This window comes from Heliangelus exortis, chromosome Z, assembly GCF_036169615.1.
Source record: "Heliangelus exortis chromosome Z, bHelExo1.hap1, whole genome shotgun sequence".
In the NCBI taxonomy this organism is placed as follows: domain Eukaryota; kingdom Metazoa; phylum Chordata; class Aves; order Apodiformes; family Trochilidae; genus Heliangelus; species Heliangelus exortis.
Genome location: NC_092454.1, coordinates 17,070,755 through 17,090,877, shown reverse-complemented (window position 1 = coordinate 17,090,877; position 20,123 = coordinate 17,070,755). Strand labels below are relative to the sequence as shown.

General features: G+C 39.5%; 1 long non-coding RNA gene across 1 annotated transcript; it reads right to left on the bottom strand.

The window, feature by feature from the left end:
• Positions 1-15,721: 15,721 nt before the first annotated feature.
• Positions 15,722-19,551, bottom strand: LOC139789986 (uncharacterized). The gene is made up of 2 exons (XR_011723329.1): positions 19,289-19,551; positions 15,722-19,150 (listed from the first exon to the last, which is right to left on the bottom strand). It is a non-coding gene; the product is annotated as an uncharacterized lncRNA (long non-coding RNA).
• Positions 19,552-20,123: the final 572 nt, after the last annotated feature.

The following is a 20,123-nucleotide window of genomic DNA, read 5'->3' as shown; positions in this document are numbered from 1 at the left end:
TACTCATACTTAAGGTACTGTTGGAGCATAATTAAGTTGCCCGAGAACATTCAGTCTTCCACGTTAAACAAAGTAATTTCCATCGATATTTCTTCATATGTCAAGTTCTCCAGTTGTGTAACCATCTTGGTATCCCTCCATTAGACCTTTTCCAATTGTCAGTGCCTCTTCTGAATTTGGGAATGGAAGCTAAACATTTTTCTGTGTATGGCCTAACACGTGCTGAGTGGAGTAGGAATAATTATGTCCCTTGATCCCCCTCTCTTGCTTACGCAAGATGCTGCTAGCCTTGTTTGTTACCAAGCCCACAGCAGCTCCAGGACAGCTTGCTGTCTCCCAGCTATTAGGTGTACTGAAGTCCTAGTGTTGTTGTCTATGTTTTTACAAAACTATGAATCATATAAATGGTGTTGGCTGTACCAACCATGACATAAGATTTCGAGTCAGTTGAGACTCACACCTAGTTAGGTGTTTGAATCCAGTAGAAAAAACTAATTCCTTAACCTAACATTATTGAAAAAGACAAATAAAAATAATCACCAAATAACTTGTAAACAATTTAATTTTCATGTGATTTAGGTGCCTTAGTCATTTCAGCACTGAAAATGACCAGAATATGAGTGAATATGAGTTCACACTGACCGCTTCAGGCTACAAAAACATAATGAAAACTGCATCATGATGGTCGTACTTTCTTATGCACCTGCTTTCCTGAAACTGATTAATCAAACTCCATTTATTTTTGTATAGAGAGTGTTCACAAGCAAATAATTTGATAGGATGTATAAGGCAAAAAGCACCTGGGCAAAATGCTCCCACTTCTCAGTTATTATGGAATCATAATTAGAATTGAATACATCAATGAATAGGCATCAGCAAAAAAGTATGAATATGAGTAATTTTACAAAAAAAATTAAAATATTTTCTCATGATGATAATGCATGATGGAGAATAGGTACTGCGTGGTTCAGAGGCTGGAACTTAGATCTCACCCCATCTTCATTCTACTTGTTTTTCTCAGTGGACCCCCTTATAAACACTAATAAACAACGACTTTGTTAGTGAATCAGAGGTAGCTGGGCAAAATGCCAGTTATTGCATCTGTTTCTCTTCCATTTGCTCCAGAAATTGCCTTTACTTGATGTAGTGCACCAAGATATTTAGGCTCAGGTGGGAATTTCTGAAGCCTTTTTCTTATTTTCATTTGGTAGAACTTGTTGAATCCATTTCTAATGAGGTGGAAATGGAGAATCAGGGAACTTTAATTATGCTTTCTCTTCCCAAGTCTGAGGTGAATTAAAGAAAAACAAACATTGGCAAGAAAAGTTAATGGACCAACCATCTTTCATAGAAAAAGTATGAAAAATTTATTTTCTATTTTCACTTTTGTACAGTAGAAGGTGTTTTTTTAAGATTTAAATTTTATTAGATTAGGTGACTGCTTTTTTTTTTTTTTTTTTTGAAAGTGTTTGCTTCATTACACAAACCATCATAGACAATTGGTGTAAATATGAGATAATGACAGGTTATTTCATTAAAGAAAGAAAAGGAATTTCTGTGTTTGAGTAAATTTGAAGGTAGTTCTTAAAAGAGGGCTCCCTGACTATCTTATCAAACTTTGTTAGGAGGAATTTATCTCTCTGGGAGACTTGTTCAGGGTGCTACATTTAACCCTTGCACAAGGCCAAAGCCATGTAGGTTGTGCAATGTTCCTTTGCTTGAAGCAGAATTTCAGTTAAGGTTTCAATGACTGTACATGAAGCACAGCACCTCACTAGTGGCATAGACAGAGTCTACAGAATGACCTGAGCTCTGGGCTGGAGAATACACTTTTTGTATTAGATTTACCCTGACCTAGTTATTTCACTAGAGCTCTTGCCAGTCTCTGCAGAATGTGCTAAATTTACATTGAAGACTACCATTTTTACCATTATTTAATTATCAAAGGACTATCAGCTAAGACTTAGTATTTTGTCAATTTTAAATACTGTCAGTTAGGACAATAAAATACAGCACTTAATTTTAGAAACTTCAGGGCTGGAGTTTCATAGAATCATGGAATCATAGAATTGGCTGGGTTGGAAGGGACCTCAGAGATCATCAAGTCCAACCCTTGATCCACTACCGCTGCAGTTACCAGACCATGGCACTGAGTGCCACATCCAGTCTCTTTTTAAATATCTCCAGGGATGGAGAATCCACCACCTCCCGGGGCAGCCCATTCCAATGCCTGATCACCCTCTCGGTAAAGAAATTCTTTCTAATATCCAACCTAGTTTCACTAATCTGACAGTGTTACCATCTATTGCAATGTTCAAAGTCTTGCCTTAAGTCTCCATCTGCTTTGTAAAATGTCACTAGAGTATTTATCATTCATTCTGTCAACTGGTTGAGCGAATAGTCATACAAGCTTTCAGTTTCTGATTCTTAGGGCTGTAGAAAAAAACCCCAAACAAAATCAAAATCAAACCCAAACAAAACAACACAATAGCTGATTATATAATTATTTAGAAACCAGAAGGTGAAACTAATGGTATTGACTGAAAAAAAAAGTGATTTTAAATAGTAGGTCAAGACTGAGACTTATACTTTCTAAAGGTCTGAAGCTGAATTTTGCTAAACATTAATTGTATCCCGGATTAAACTTCAGATAAATGCACTTGATATTTTGAATATCTGAATTCTTGAGTAACGTCAATTTATAGAGAACACCCTACTTGTTCTGTTGTGATCAGGTTGTATGTGTTCTCTCCAGTATACCTACCCACATGCACATTGTTCCCTTCCTCTTTGTTTTGCTTTTCATAAAACTGATATTACATAATACTGTATGTAGTTTTAAAAAAAAAGCAAAAAAACATCCCCCCCAAAAATAACCCACCCCAAAAACCTATTTTTTTCCCAGATGTAACAGAACTAAGAGAACTCCTTGACATGGTTCTGTGTGCAAGTAATAACCTCATTAAAGATTTCAGCTTTGGGAAGCCTCTCTATTTCAGGGAAAATCCTGGATGAGAGGAACAAAACAGAGGAAAGGGTAGCTGTATATAACTTTAAAAGTGTAAGGAGGTTGTGAAGCATCATAGGAGACATGATAATAAAGAACTCTGCCTCAGCTCTCAAAAAGGCTGATTTTTTTTTTTTTTTTTTTTTTTTTTAGACCACAGCCTTCTCTCTTCTGATTGCTTCACTATGTCAGCAGGCAGGAGACAGTCCTTAGAGCATTCATTGTCTCCTACTGCTCACACGTGTGTTCTGAACAGTAGGAAACGCACTCCTTTCCAATGCAGACTTTATGGTAAAAAGAAGATTTTGCTCCATTTTTTTATTCGCATGTCCATAATTTCTTTTCTTATGATTTGAAAAATGTCTAAGCAAGTGTTGGCAAAGGGATGTTAGTTTCTGTAGTGCAGACAAAAAGAGAGCAGTTTAGATGGAAATCATTGCAGCCATTCAGCTCACTTTCCTACTATTATGAAACACAGAATTGGAAAAAAATCTTCTATGTTGATGGAACACAAAATAACCAAAGGAGATGGAGAGGTGTGTGCACAATATCAGCATGCTTGATGCTTCTGCTCACCAAATTATCGGCTATATTATGTATGAATTATCAGCACAGCAAGTGAAATGAACTGCATATTACTGTCTCATGATGTCTGAATTTTAAAACAGGAGGGTTAGGCTCATTTAGAAGAAACTGTCAGATGCTACACTGAGTGGTTATTCGTTGTTCATGGCAGAAATCCAGGTGCCATGCTGCTTAGGGCAATACCCACATGGGGAAATAACTGCCCATTTTTTATAATACAAGAACAATATTTTGGTTGGGCTCTGACCTCTTATATGGACATAATGCCCCTAGCCTGTGACTACAGGCATGTCTGTTTTGGGATAATAGTGAGGGATAATTGTATTTGGTTATGTGATGAAAGTAACTCCAGTCATTTGACATAGGAAGGATTTCTAAACCACTGGGAATAAAAAACATCAAATGATATGCATCTGGAACATGCTGTGAAAGAAGGCACCAAGGGGAGAACCAGAGAGAAAACATCTTTGGGGGGATTTTTTTTTTCCTTTCCTGCCCTTTTCTTCTTTTCCTTTTGTGAGTGCCCTTTAAAAAAAAAATAAAATTATTTGCACCATGTAAAATCTGTTAATTCTTCCACCCAGAATTTATTCCTAGGCCAGTCTAGGCACAAAATGAACAGCCATTCAACAATTAAGGTGACACAGAAGTGTAGTGGTTGTGCCTCAAGAATATCACTAAACATCCTCAAGGCTGGTAAAATAACATCTCTGAGCCCCTGTTTCAGGCTATCATCAGACTCAGGTGTGCATCACTTCCAACAGAGAATGGATTGCCTCTGCAGACAAAAGGGCTAGACATCATTAAACTTCAGTCTGAAAGCTGGAAAAGCCACAGAAATACACGATGTGGATCAGCTGTAGCATATACATGCTACACACTTGCTTAAGAGGTAATGGAGGTCTTTGGTTCACATATGAATACAAAAAAGCTTGTAAGACTTTAGTAAGCTGCAATATCAGCACTGATGGGGATGATAGGCTGTTCAGATGCTGAGATTCCCATTCATACTGAAGCCTCCTGAAGCCGAGTAATGCATCTCTTTCTTTTTTTTATACGATAGTTTCTTAATTTGCAGTGGAAGTGGAAAGCAATTAGGTCAGCCAGAAAAAAGAATTAAAGGGCACAATTAATTATGTGTATACAGCTACAATAGAAACCTACAACTTCTGTGTTTAACAAAAAATGCTTCTAAACCTGAAGCAATTTTCATCAATCTGATCTCATTGTGACTAAATGAAGCAATTCTTAAAACAAGGTTCACTGCTGGGTATGGCCACAGCTTGAGAACTGAATTAGCAGATGAAGAACAGATAGAAATCGCCAGTGAATTATTCTAGTTATTAGAAGAGGTTGGTATGCTGTTTTGTCTCTTGGAGATAACTGTAGGTGTAGAGACTCAGGGGAATGATGCCCCGTATCTTTCACTCTTGTGGCAGTATGGAGACATGTCGTGGTTCATATTTAATTAAACACTACAACACCTTACTTTTATGTAATAGACATAAAATAAGTTACAACAATCAAACTAGTTCTCACTGAGCTGGTCAGGATTACTCTAACAGAAAACAAAAGGAAAACCATAAAAATATACTGATACTGAAAAACTTAGGAGCTCTACCTAAATAAAAATACTTTTAACCATGGAAAGGAATATGTACAAGTAGAACTGCAAGAATCCATTGATCAGATTTTCTTGAAAATAGAAAAAAAATGAAACCAAAACCAACCAAATAAAAAAAAAAAAAAAAAAAAAAAAAAAAAAAAAAACAATGCAAAAAACCAAAAACCTGAAAAGATTTCCCTAAGAGTTGCCTTCAAAAGAAGGACTTGATGTGGCATAAACCTCTAATGACTAAATGCTCACACTCTCCCTTATTCTGTAACAGACTGTGATACAGAAAGATCCAAACTTTCCTGTTTTCCACTTACCTGTAAAGCTTTTTTTCAATCTAGGCAGTCCTCTAAAGATAAGACAAACTCAGACATTGAAGAGGGACTGGTATGTAAAATTTTTGAGACTTAAAATCTAGTCCTAAAATATCATCCTATAACACTCTATGTACAAGTCCAAACAAGCCCCTGAATAAACTGTAAATTAAGATTTTAAAGCACAATGACTCTGTCTTGTCTCTTAAGCTTTCTTTTAGGGAGTCCAAAATGCCTGACCTATATGTAAAAATGAAGAGGCTTACCAGGTAATCAGCACGAGGGTATAATTGACAGTGATTCATAGGTAAACTAAGAAACATCCAGGAAACAGTGGAAAGGAATTGCAAAACACAAGTATATAGATCAAAACCAGATATACAGCCTATCCTCAGCAAAAATAATCTAAAAATTCCTACACAGAAGCTCTATGTCTTAAAACTCAATTCCTCTCTCCCATCAGACTTCTGTGTTTGCAGCCCTTTATTTTTACAGTCAGAATATGCAGTAATAAGCCATTGTGAAAGGCTGTGTACATACCACACTTACTACCTTGTCATGATGTCTGCCTCAGCACTGCCTTTAACCCTTTCCCCTCCCAGCCTGTATTCATGCATGGGATTGCCTCGACCCAGGTGAAGAACCTTGCATTTAGCCTTGTTGAACTCCATGCAGTTTGCATGAGTCCACTTCTCAAGCCCGTCAAGGTCCCTCTGGATGGCATCCCTTTCCTCTCATGTGTTGATTTCACCACACAGTTTGGTGTCATCAGCAAACTTGCTGAGGGTGCATTCGATTCCGCTGTCCATGTCACCAACAAAGATGTTAAACAGCACTGGTCTCAGCACTGACCCTTGAGGAACAGCACTCATCACACATCTCCACTGGACACTGAGTCACTGATCACAAACCTTTGGGTACTGACCAATAAACCAGCTCCTTATCCAGCAAGTGGTCCATCCATCAAATCAATATCGTTCCTGTTTTGAGATCAGAATGTCATGTGGGACAGTCAATTGCTTTTCACAGTTCCACATAGATGATGTCTGTTGCCCACTGTGACTGTGACCCCATCATAAAAGGCCACCAAATTAGTCAAGCAGGAATATTACGTGACCATACAAGCAACACTGACAGAATGAATCAAAATGGGCAGTGCATCTACCTGTTAGCCAAGAGTTGAATGGGGAGCTTTGGCTGTGCTGCCAGGAGGCCCCAGCCCCCAGAGAAACCACACACTGTGACCTCACTCATGTCCACACCGTAGACCATTGAAATAAAAGAGAAGTGGAAAAAAAATGAGAAGAGAAAGAATCTGTCAATAAAGGAGTGATTTGCTCTAAATGAAATATGTACATGCAAGTAAGCCATGTAAACTTGTATTAAAGCTAATGTACACTCCAGAAATTATTCCCATTACCTTTTTTTTCCTGAGAAATGTTCCTGTAGCTCTTTAATCAAGTGATTTCACAATTAACCTTTAAGAACTGACTGCTTCAACCTAGTGCTACAGCTTGGGAAGGTGAGAATTAGAAATAAAGATACATCTATGACATATGTCTTAAAGTCATTATGGTAAGCTATACTCAAGCCATACTTGGTCCGTATTCTGAAATAGTAAGAAACCAGAAAACAATTGTCTCAGGTAAAACTGTTGTTCTAGTATTTCCATGAGCCTCCAGAGGCAAGCTTCATCTCTCATTATGCATTTTATCATCCAAAAATTGCATCTTATCAAAATCACTCAGGAACTCTGTCAAGGGAGGCCATTTAAAACTGGGATGCTAGGAGGTGACGAGAGGGGAGTCCTATGTTTATGCTGAAGTGAGATTATATCTTTTGAGAGGGGCCAGATAGAAGCTATCCAGTGCAAACTAACTTATATCATTTAGTATAGGATAAACTATTTATCTGAAAAACAGACAGCCTCTTCAGTATATTTTGCAAAGCACAAGAGGAGCCATGAAGCTACTTAAGAAAAAACAGCTGTCTCCCTGCCACTCTGTGACATCTTAGTGCCAGACACTCACTAGCATTTGCTGAAGCCATTTGAAAATGTTTCTCCAGTAGAATACAAAGAAAGCATCGCATCTTTCCTCTGTACTATATGAGGAATTCAGTCTGATTTTAGTACAAAAAAGGCAGAACACACTAGGTAACAGCAGAAATTTGATACTGAATAATAAACCTATTTGATAAGAAAAATAGCATGAGAAAGATGGAATAGAAACATTAAGCGATCATCTCTCTAGGGGAACAAGACAATGCATTCATAAATAATGTATTCATTAAAAGCCAGAGAAGAATCATTGAGAAAGTAATTTTACAAATAACGTTTGAACAGTACTCGTCTTAACCCAGCTTCACACAGCTGTCACTAAAATACTAAAATTTACCTTACCTGACTGCCCTTTACCATTGTGATTAACACTAATAAAAAAATCGAATGTTGTTTCATAACCTTGTCAAAAAAGATAAAATAAAATAAAATTTTAAAAAATAAATAAAGAAAGAAATAAAAAATAAATGCACAGGGAAAGTGCATGAATAAAAATTTTATTTTATATCTAACCTGCTGTTTTAGATATTTAAAATTTTCTCCAGATACTTACAAAACAATTCCAAAGGTGTTAAAGCCTCAAAGGGCAAAAATATAGAATCTTTTTTTTTTTTTTTGAGACAATGAGGAATACCTTGAGAGAATCATATTGAGATGTAATATAACTTGAGATCATTTGAGAAAATGGTCTGCTATACCAGTAAAATGTCACACCTAAAGGTTATTGAGTATATCATGACATCTTTTCTCTAATGCTGCAGTCCTGCTATGAAACAAATGCTTCTTTAAGAAGGCTGACAAGTGGTTGCAAAGTCATGGAATGAAAAAAAGCAAGTACTGAAACAGGTTACTTAGAGAAATTTCAATCAAACTGATATAGAGAGAGGACCTAAGGCATTCAGTTCCTACTCCTAGGTTGGTTGCCCTCTCCCATTATCACATCAGAAAGGATGTGTGTGTCAATCTTGCACCTCTGCTCAGCTTCCTCACTTAGACTGAGACCACATCGACCAGGATGAGGAGAAAATGCCATTATCTTGGTAACTGTGACAGCTATCAACAAAGGATCTATTGAAAAGGCCAAGTGCAGTAACAAACAAGAACTCACATAAATACCACATAATTGTTCTTAGTGTATCTGAAAAGAGTCTGGGTGGTTTCTAGTGATAGAGTCCTCTTGTAAAGACTTTACTAGTTGAGTTGTAAATGCTGCAGTTCACTGCATTTTTTTTCTCCAGTGGGAATAAGAGGGAAAATGCAGTTTTTATTTTAAGTTGTCTCTTGTCCTAGTGTTTTATTGTTTCAGTGCATGAGAGCATATTTTTTTAGTTAGTGCAAATAAATTCCAAGCTAAGGGTAGTATTCTATGCACCATGATGGTGAAGAGATCAGATATCACATCCTGGATTTCATTCTTCTCTGAATTACTTTTGACCTAGTAATCTGCTTGATTTGGAGGAATCCAGTTAATTTGTTTTGGTGACAAAACCCACACAAATTCTTCTATTTACAGAATCCTATCAACTAATGCCAATTCAGTTCCAAAATAAGTTCATATATTTGGACAAAATCCTGGATGATAAGAAGGCATTGCCTTTATCGTGGTTTTTGAAATCCAGTTCAATGTACCCTCACTGAGGGTACCTTCTGTGCATACAAAGAGCCCAGTCATTAATAAGCTGTTTACAGTATAGAATTTGAAAAATACATGCAAGATAGACGAAGCTTAGTAGTTTGAAAAAGCTGCTTGGAACCATTAATGTGTTATGCAATGTGAATGAAAAGTAACTGACCACACAGTAAACATTTTTAGGAAATTTGATACCATTTAATTTGAAGTAAATATCAAAAGGAGAACTCAATGAAAAAAAGTTACCTGCTCTTTTTATGGACTGAAAGAAATAAAAGTAGAAAAGTTGTTCAGAGTTTGCAAGAAGGGAGGTTATTGGAAATTTCTTTTTGTCTTTAGGAATTCACACTAAAATTTGAGGGATAATTAAATATGAATGATGCTTCATATAGATATACACCTATGGAAATATTGTAATAATAATTAATTGTTTTTATAGTGTTACACTATTATCATTCATTTGAAAAGATTTAGACATTTTATTACACTGAAATATTAAATTTCAAGCAGAATACTTAATCTCTGCTAACACTCCTATAGTTTATTGGTAACAAATAAACTGGAATTATATGTGCTGGAAAAAAGGTAGATCTCAGTCTTTCAAGTAGAAAAAATTGAAGGAAATGTCAAAAGCCTTTGCTCAAGTGAAAGAAAGAGGGTGATATCAAGTACCATGGCATCTGTAAAAATGAGTCAAGACTTTATTCTAATAAAGAGGCTCAAGCCTACAAAACAGCGAGGACTCGATCATCCTGACAAGGAAGTAAGTAAGCTGAAATTCCGTGCCACTCAGTGAAATTGGACCATGTGGTTCTAACCATGTGGTGACATGAAAAATAGTACCATATCAGACCAGGTGTTTCTATCCTGTCTGTGGGAAAAGCATTAAATAACAAGACAAATACAGTGAACAATGCCTGAAACATCCTTCTAGAGGACAAAATTTGTCTGAACTGATTTTTTTTTTTCTTTTTGGAATCTATTTATCTCTCAGCCCCTGTAAAATCAGGTGACAGTGAGAACAACAAAGTTACTACTTACATGTTAGGTGAAAAAATGTTACATTTTTTTGCTTTTATAGCTGCTGTCTAATACATTGGAGCAGCTCAAGCTATAAATAGGCTTTTTATTCTTTATCTTCAACTTACCCAATATCATATTAGCCCACCATTTTATAGTGGAAGAGCTGGCACTGTCTTCTGCAAAAAATATTTTAGGAACTATTGCCTCTATTGAGGCAAATATACTTACTCTCTAAAAATATGCTGGGGCTTTACAATACATCTTTCATACATTACTATTTATTTTGCACCCAGTCCTATAGCAAAGTATTATTTTCTTTTAACAAAAAAAGACTATTAAAGGGGTTTGGCTACTAAAACTACAGCATGCAGAAACTTAGGCACATAAATGTGTATCTGCGAAGAATGCAAATGTACACTACTATTACAGGTATTTCCAGCAAGAAACAATATAAACGCTATTTTAAGTTTTATAAGGGACTTCAGTACAGCACAGGCTCTTGTGCTCAGTCATCACTTCCTCAGGAATATGAAGGGGGTCCCATTCCCACTGAGAAATCATTGTGTAAGATCGTATTTATAACTGATCATCCAAAATGGAACAGGGATGGTGGCGAGTCAGTGCTCTATCGCTGCTGCTAAGAGCAATATCTTATGTCACAGAACACAGAAGGCAGCACTTTGATGAAGATGTATGAAATGCAATGGTGCCTGGTCATGCCAGTGCATTATTTCAGTGATATTTTTACTGTTTCTCTGACTGTGTTGGGACTCACCAGATACAAGATTTATTGCACTGGTGCTGCTAGATGGACATGAAGCATGATTACTGCCTGATACAGACAGAGGAAGAGAAATGCTGGTTTTGATAGAAATAGCATTCTGGTTTGCTTAATGAGGTAAATGTCTCCATGGACATTTGTTTTACGTTACACAAGTCTTACACATGTGACAGCATCAGACAGCTAAGGGACACTTCAAGATCAAATTCAGATTTAAACCCATCAAATAGTATTCAAACCAGAGCAAACAGTATGAAAGTCAGGGTAGGAAGTCACCATCCATCTCTGATAGATCCTCAGACATAACGAAACTAAAGTATATTTGTTTGTGTGCTCATATACATCACCATAGTATGAACATTTGAGTAAACTTGCAGAACATCAAAAAATAATAGAAAGTCTGCAAATACTTTTTTGAAAGCAAATATTATTTTCAAATGAGAACAAACAAGTTAGCCGAAAGAAGAAACACCTACAAATTTATTTAATATTGTAGAGAAGAAAAAATACAGTCAAGGTTGTAACAGCCTTGCAGCTTGGATGGGTTTCATTTGGTCCTTAAAAAAAGCATACAATGCCTTATACTCTGATATTCTGCTATACAGTGCTATATCAGGTAGAATCTCCAAACCACAGACAGACAACTTTCCTGAAGGAAAATTCCTAGCTTTTTCTTTACGACCTTTAATCTTGCTAGAGGCGAGAGGAATGAACATTTTGGTGCTTAAGTATAAGATAAATTCTTTCCAAATGTAATTGGGGAGGGCTAGCTTAGTCATTAGACATATGGTATTTTTAAACATCTTGGATCAGATCTTCAAACCATGTCCCAACCCCTTTGTGATGTGGGTGTGATATGAAAGACAAAAAGCTGCCCTTGTTGTGGACTGTCAGACCTACATGAGCCCAAGGTATGTATGTTTTTTTATCAAGACAGAGCAGTGTAACTAATCAAGGTAGAACAAGAAGAGAAAGGAAAACTGCTGTAGTTTCTTTATTTGCATCTAAAACAATGTTTTAGATGGCACTGAATTATTTTGTGGCATATGTTACATGTTGATAAAAAATACAATCAAAGTGAATGGATAATTCTTAAAATCTCACTATTCCAGAAAAATCTTGATATTTCTCTTCTACTCTTCCCACCCCAGTCCTTATTTTTGTCGCTTTAATTTTGAATGAATAATCGCAAAAACAACACATTTCTTCCCACATGCAATTGAATCTTTGCATTGACCATACACAACCCACTACCAATTTTAAAATGATAATTTTAAATTATCCAAGCAACATTTTCCATTAAAAAGATGGTAGATTCCCTCACACTCTCTGACAGAGCATTCTGTTGCCAAGAAATTACCCCTAATATTCATGGAGTCAGTTGCATTACAAATTGCAATTATTACCCAAAATTATACTTTCACTATGATTTTAGACAAACTGCTTGCCTAAGCTGACTCATTCTGTAGAACTTAATAAAGTGAGGATTAGCAAACTTCATTTGAAGAGATGAGAGTGCCTTTAACTCAGAAAAGAGATTTCCAAAGACAGGTTTTTTCCATGCGCCTTTCTTTCTCAAGTATATGCCCCTTCCTCTGCAGTGTCCTCTTCCTCAACCTCCCAGAAAATATGATCATGTCTTGCAGATCAGCATATTTTGGCTATGTTGACAAAAGGTGAGATGAGAGAATAAGCAGACTTGAAAAAATGGGCTCACAGGTATGGGGGTTTTTTGCCATTATCATATTTTAGATGCTTCAGCTTAGCACCAACTGCTGCAGGTTGCAGCTGTGTACAGATTTTGTAGAGAGATGATCAAGTTCTCATACAAGCACTCTGTAAGTGCTCTGCAGGAGAAAATTTTATTTTAAAATTCCCCCCACAGACCAACCAGTGGCTAGCAGAGCTCTGGGAACACTTCTGCTGTGTTCTCAGCAAAACCTGTTGCTCAGTGAGCAGAGGCAGCGCTCTGATCGAGTCATAGCTCAGACTGATATGTTTGCTACAGCACAGAGACCATTGCAAGAACCTACATGCCCAGGCACGGATCACAAAAGCAAGGTCTTCATTCAAAAGTAATAATAACAAATGTCTCAGCAGAAAATAATGGGGAAGTGTCGTAGGGAAGCTTGCCTGCTGAGACTGGATCACCTATCAGCAACTGAAGTCTCAGTAATGCTTCCAGCTTGGTAGCCAGCACTTTCTCGTGAGCAGGACAGGTACAAACCCTACACTCTCTGCTGACCTTTTCCTCCAGTCTGCTGCATTGCCTTCAGCTTTATGAAGACTGAGCTGTAGCCAGCAAGCTCTAAACCATTTCTCAGTCTCACCCGCACACTCGGCAAGGCATTTGACAGCACTGAGCGAGTTAAATGAGCCAGAGATCGAGGGTCCCTGTTTTCCCTCACACGACCCCCGCCATGGCGCTCTGACACTGCCAGGAAGATGGAAGCTGGCCAGATCTTTCCTTCTGTGCAGGCTCTGGGCCCCTTCTGGCGGGTGTTGTCAACACACTGCTAACACTCCACAACGGCAGCCTTCCAAAAAGGGGCTGAAATGCCCAGCATGAGGCTTGGGCGCAATATAAGTACTGAAGCCCAAAACTGGGATCCTCAAACTTTTCCTCAACTGATGGTCAGTCCCAGGGGCTTCTGACCTCTGGAGAAGCCTCCATATTGTACACTGGAGTCTCTCAAACAACCACATCTCTACTTATGCCCAGGTTTGCCTCTTCCTGGCATCAGGCCTCAGACAAAAGCCATCCTCCAAATGTACTCAAATGCCATGACACAGGTTTCAATCCACATACTCTCATTTCCTGTGTACAGTCTTCCCTGTGCTGTAGAATAGCTTCAGTGGCAGAGTGGAAACACGCTGCCACACACTCAGGAGTCCTATAGGATACATAGACCACAGCCCAAAGATTAGGGAAGCTGTCTCGGCTGGGGGAGGGACAAACGGCTGCATCCCCTCAGGCAGCAAGGGAATCTGAAACCAGGTCTGTCACGTCCTAAGTAAACGCTGTAACCACTGATCACTTTTAGAACAGGGAGTGGTGCTGCTCCAGGCATCTTCTGAAAGCTAGAAATGATACCCTGAACCCCTCAAATAAATAAAATAATATCTATAAATATTTTTTAAAAGAAAGGACATAAGTACCTGCTATTAAGAAATTATTTGGGCTGCAAATTTTGAGAGGTGAATTCTAGCAGCACCAAGACCTATGCCCTGAAGAAGGGTAGCATCTGCCATGTATTCCCCTGCTCCATAACAGCAGCTGTTCTTCTGTAAACTCCACTCTTGAGCTCTCAGCTGTCCCCACCCACTTACCACAGAGGGAGATGCCACTCCACAGCCTGTGCTTTGTTGCAGAGCCTGGTGTCCAAAAGCAGATGTTGCAGGACATGCTTGTTCCACCAAAGCTCCTGCCCCAAGCTCAGGCAGTCCTTGCTACCTCCCAAGTTTTGGCCATGGTGCTGAGCACAGCACTGGCACAAAGGTGCAGCTCCTCTCCAGGTAGCACTCAGAGAGACACATTATAGCCCTGGCCTGCACCTCCTCACAGAGGTCAGAAGCCCTTGGGACTGACCATCAGTTGAGGAAAGCTTTGAGGATCCCAGTTTTGGGCTTCAGTGCTTTTGCTTGGCTGGGTGGCCTGCAGGAGCATGCTAGACCATTGCTGTGAGAGGTTCTACACAGTGTTTGCCATGTGCTGAGTCTCACATCCCAGCTCTTTGGACAGAGAGAGGCCCGCATACCATCATGAAGCATACCCATAGATCCTGTGTTGGCTAAGGAAATGGAGTGAGCTAAGGTGAAGCCTTGCCCAAGCTGGCCACAGCATCCTTCATTTTCCTGGGCCTGCACCACCAGAGAAAGAAGAGCCTGTGCCATGGCCAGGGCCGAGGAGTGTGGGAACTCGGGGCTAGAAGATGGCAAGGGCTGCACTCTCCCACATCTGGAGACTTCCAGGTCATGGCCTGAGCAGTGCAGTGGGAGGAAGAGCAGTGATGCTTTAAGGCAAGGGCAGGCAGCTGGGCTTCTGAGAGCAGAGAGGTTTCAGCTCCCAGCCCCATCTCCCTGCAACTGCTCTGGAGAGGCTTTCATAGAGAGGGAGAAAGTCTTGCCTGAAACAAAACTCCAAGTCTCTCCTGCACAAACCAGCTACTAATACTTCAGCTATAACAAAGGCATGAGGCAGTTCATCAGAGATGCCTGAACTCTATCCATCAGGAGATAATCTTTCTCTGTGTCCAGTGCCTCTTCCTGTGAAGAACGGAGGCTGAGGCATTTCTATTCTTTTGGACTTATTCTGCCACAACTTTTTTCAGCATCCCTTCCAGGAAGAGAGTACCTGTCTAACAATTCCCACCAAGGACTCTTCAGCCTCTGCCAAAAATGTGATATACTGTCTTTTCCCAGAGAAGCTCTGCTACCTCTGCCTATCTCTGAAACACACACTAGCTCTTAATCTAGAACTCTTGGGCTGGGCTGCAAAATGAAACAGGAGCTTCACTACCAGAGAGCATTGTCAGGGTGCCACAGTCTTCATGTCATGTCATAGATAAACATGAACTGCCCACATCTTCCCTTTTTCACATTGACCTCACAATTGCTTTTACCACTCTACTGCCCTTGGGAGTTTCACTAGTGCTTCAACTGGAAGCACTAATTATCTGTTCCTTTTACACCCCACATTCACAAAAGTTCATACTTCCCCTGGCTTTTATTACCAAACAATATCTTAAAATATTTAATAAAATAATAATAAAAAAGACAAAACAATAATTAATTAAAAGGCAACACAAATTAACACCACCTAAATAAAAGATATGATTAAGAATTGAAGCAGATAGCCCACCATACCTAGCTGACCATTAAATAGTTACATTTTTTCATTCCCTCCTTGATCTACAGCTGCTTTAATGACTGTCTTTGTTCCACCAGTTTATTCAAATGTATACCAAAACTACAAATGCTTCCTGAAATCTAAAGCATAGAGTTATCTTGCCAATTTATTGCAGACAGCTGAAACACTAAAGAATGAACATATTGGTTTAGTGACTGTAATAGTCAAGTAAACATTCGATTATGCACTATGGGACTTTGAGTTTTCCGTGTTTTTCCATCCAGACTCAGTCCTTGCAGCATTAAACCTGTTGCAGTAATTGCAGTGCTGCTACTTATATTATATTATATTATATTTTATTCTCAATTCACACTTTTTCTTTGAGGCACTTACTGAATGAAGAGACCAAATTCTTCTGTGGAAGTTAGCAAAAAAATTGCCACAGAAACAAGAGTAAGTGCAGTATTGAAAAATGATTTTGTGGCAACTTAGCATATGTAAGACACAAGGTTTTACATCTATATTAGCTATTTATTACTGAAGAGTTTTACTAATATCAACACATTATTTTATTTATCATTATTGAGCATGCTGTTTACACCATTACTCTAAGGACCAGTGAGGAGCACATTGTATTCAGCACTGCACAACCATAGACGAGCTGGAAGTACCCTCAGATGAATCCCTGATTGAATGACCTAATGATTTCAGAAAGAAATGTCTTTTTATGAATAAAATATTCACTAAGCAAAATGGCAAGCTGTCAAAGAATAACTTTTATTTGATAGTTTTAAGAAGTGGATTCTGCCTTTCTTCATCTTCTGGGCTTTTTTTTTTCTGTATTAATGACTTAAGTCAAATTAAAACTGCAAACACATTTCCCTAGTGTAATCCATTTTGAAGTACCGATGCACTTATCATACATATTCCCTAAAAGAAACTGCATCTTTAGCACACGTCAGATCCTGTGCTGGTCTGAACTTTGGAAATGTTCTGAAACAGCCAATTGGGCAGTTACGTGCTTTACAAGAAGTCTGGATTTGAGCTACACTGGTAGGGCCAAACACAGAAAAAACTTTCTTGGTTCATTTTGTGAGAGAGAAATATGTGTAAATTAGAACATCAGAGCTGGTGTGGGGCTAACTATGTTAAGGTTTGCTAAGAGTTCTCGCCTGTCAAATATAATATTTTGTATGTAGTCTCCTAGCCCAGAATTCACAATGTATGAAATTTACCTTAGGCTACTAAGTAAGTGAGACAGGAAGTGTCTGCTTTATTTCATAATATTCTGTACATTCAAATGAGATATTTGTTCCTGTTTCCTACCTAGGAAGATACTTTTACTGATGCACCAATAGCTTAGGAAGCGTTTTATCTTATAATAGTTAATGATGGAGTCATTTAAGGTCAAATATGGAAAAAACTGAAATGGATGGAAAAGAAATTACTTTTTTCCACATAAAATCACAGCAATGGTTTTATACCCACGTCTACAGGTTTTTTGCTGCTGACTTCAGGGAGAATTGGACTTGAGCCCTCAGAGCTACACATTCCTGCTTTACTAGAGTTTAGCAGCAAATCCTTCATTGCCTTCACTGAAGGCCCCATGTAAAATAAAATGTTTGCTCCTGCAATTTGTGGAGTGGTCAAGTATTAATTATTTCAGCTTACTTACAGTAAGCTCTTTGAGGACTAGGGCCTCTGTTCGTATCTTCAAGTTGAGGAAAAAAAGTTTGGGCTCCAAATATTGGAATATTTTTTTAAGTGTCCTATGTATTGTAAGATCTTCAACATATCATATCTTTGCAAAAAAAGGTTAATTTATGGGCTGTAGTTAAAACCTTCATAAACTTTTCAAGTTAATTCCCACCATATTTTACTTTATCATGCACAGTGACACGTCAGTATTATCTCTATATACCTGCTAAGTTCAACACTTTTCAAACAACACCTTGTATTTGTGACAGTTAAAAATAAACACCAAGTTTTACCCATGAGAAGAGGAAAAAAAAAAAAAGTACCAGGATCATGGTTAGGATTCCTTTTCTAGGAAATGTTACTCTCTTGATCCTGAATTCCCTGAGTTCTTGGGAGTTTAAAATGGTTTAAATGTGTTGGATGGAAAATTATTACAATAATTCATAATATAATTAGCAATATAATTTTCTCTGTACACTAGAAAATTCACAACCACTAAATATTGAAAACAGCACTTACCCACAAACCTTCTAAACTGCACAGAGAAAGAATCCTACCCGCTGGCAAATTCCATAATTCCACATTAGCAGACTCAATTACAATATCCGCTGTAAACAGCGTATTAGTGCATCATAGTTACAGCAATCAGCTTGCTTCCAAAATGGGGTATCATGGCCCTGAACTCAACCGCACTGAGAAACAACACAGAGTATGGAGAGGAATTGTGTGGATTCACAGCAAGCTGGTTTGCGTAACAGCAGAGAAACTACAGAGATAGTGGACGCTGCCCAGAACCCGGGAAACCCACCATCCACGCGTCCAACGTGCTAGGAGAGTTTGAAAGCTGAAGAAACCAGATGAACAAATAGGAAGAGTGACATCCAACCAAAAGATAACTCTTCCTCCTAACTTTCCAAAATGCTGCATGGTATTGAGTTAAATGTTTTTACTGATCCCAACCGCCTTAAACAAGCTTTACAGCTTGCAGTATCCACAAACCCAGCACAAAGGGACTAATACGGAAGGCAATTTTCTGCCCCCAAAGAAGATCTTGTATCTAAAGTGACTTCCTCTCTCTTATTTGATTTGCTTCGATCATTCTTTAGTGTCGGTGAACAAGAGTAAGTGCGGATATTTTTTCCCATTCTCTGCCAAAACTTCAACTGGAAAAAAATCCAAAACAAAACCAAAAAACAACCAGTATCGACAACCACACACAAGGGCAAGGGGGTAGAGGGTGGCAAGGAGAGCGGGGGGGGGCGTTAGGGGGAGGAAGTGGGGGCAGGGGGAGAGAGAGAAACAGCGCTGCTAACCCCAGCGGTACTCGAGTGCCCACTGCCATATCCTGCCGTGAAGGTGGCCCTTCGGTACCCGGGGGGCGACAGGGGCAGCTGCGGTAGCAAGCGGCTGGGGTGTATGTTTTACTGAGCAGTCCGGCCGTCACCCCTGCCCGCGGGCGGGGGGAGCAAGGGCGGCAGCCGCGGCGGCCCAAGAACAACAAAGCGGGCTGTAAAGCCTCCAGGTGGTGGGTGTATTTGTTGTCCTGTCTGCGAGGTGCGGTGGCTCCCCGGCCCCGGCAGATCCCAGTGCTGCTGTGGACATTAAGAAAAGTCTCTTTTGGCTGATTCCAAAACCAGATAAGGAGCCGCCGAGCCACCAGCTCTGTCTAGACTCCGGACCTCACAAGTCAAACGGGTTGTTTGGATTAGCCTTGGAGATCTACCGACCTGAACAGCCCTTCTAAAGAAAAGCCACGGTAACACCCTATTTTCCTCTTCCCATTGCCGCCCCAGGTCGGCCCGGAGATAGGAACCGAGCTCTGTTTTGGTCCTTGTGACTTATTTCTGGAAAGTTTTTCCACCCTCCCTCTCTCTCACATACTTCGTACTGTTTTGCCTGCTAGGAGAAAAGAAAACAACAACAAAAAGAAAAAAAAATAAATACAGCAAAGAGACAGTATGTTTTGCAGCCTTCCTCCTTCCTTCCTCCTCCCTCCACCCCAGAAGAAAGCTGGTGCTGCAGGTAATTAATCCAGCTGCAGCGGACATCCATGCCCGGTTGCTGTCTCCATACTGTCCACCCCGGGAGACTCGGCCCGGCAGAGAGTGCCAGCCGGCAGCGGCGGCGCTACTACGCGCCCTTCCTGCCTCGTTCTCGCTCCTACCCCAGACAAGCCCAAAACATTTATTTGATGGCCTCTAGGCGCGGCAAGAAAATTCAACGAAAATCAAGGGAAACAGCAGCGTGGTACAAAAGCCACATCTCCCTCCTGGGATACTATGAAGAGTGGCGCACAGAACCCGCCCGACCTCCGACACGGGCAGGAAGGTCGAGGAATAACACTCATTAATTTTATACCCCTTTGCTCTGGCTAATGACAGCAAATACCGTGCAATATGAAAAGTTCGGTCATACAGAAGAGACTTCCTCCACCCACCCATCTCCAGGCCCCCAGGTGCCTGCCTCTTTGGGAGCTGCCTTCTCTCCGCCTGCACTTCACAAGTCCCAGGAGGTGAGGAATGATCCTCCAGCAAGACCGGCACGCTGGGAGCTGTTAAGTTT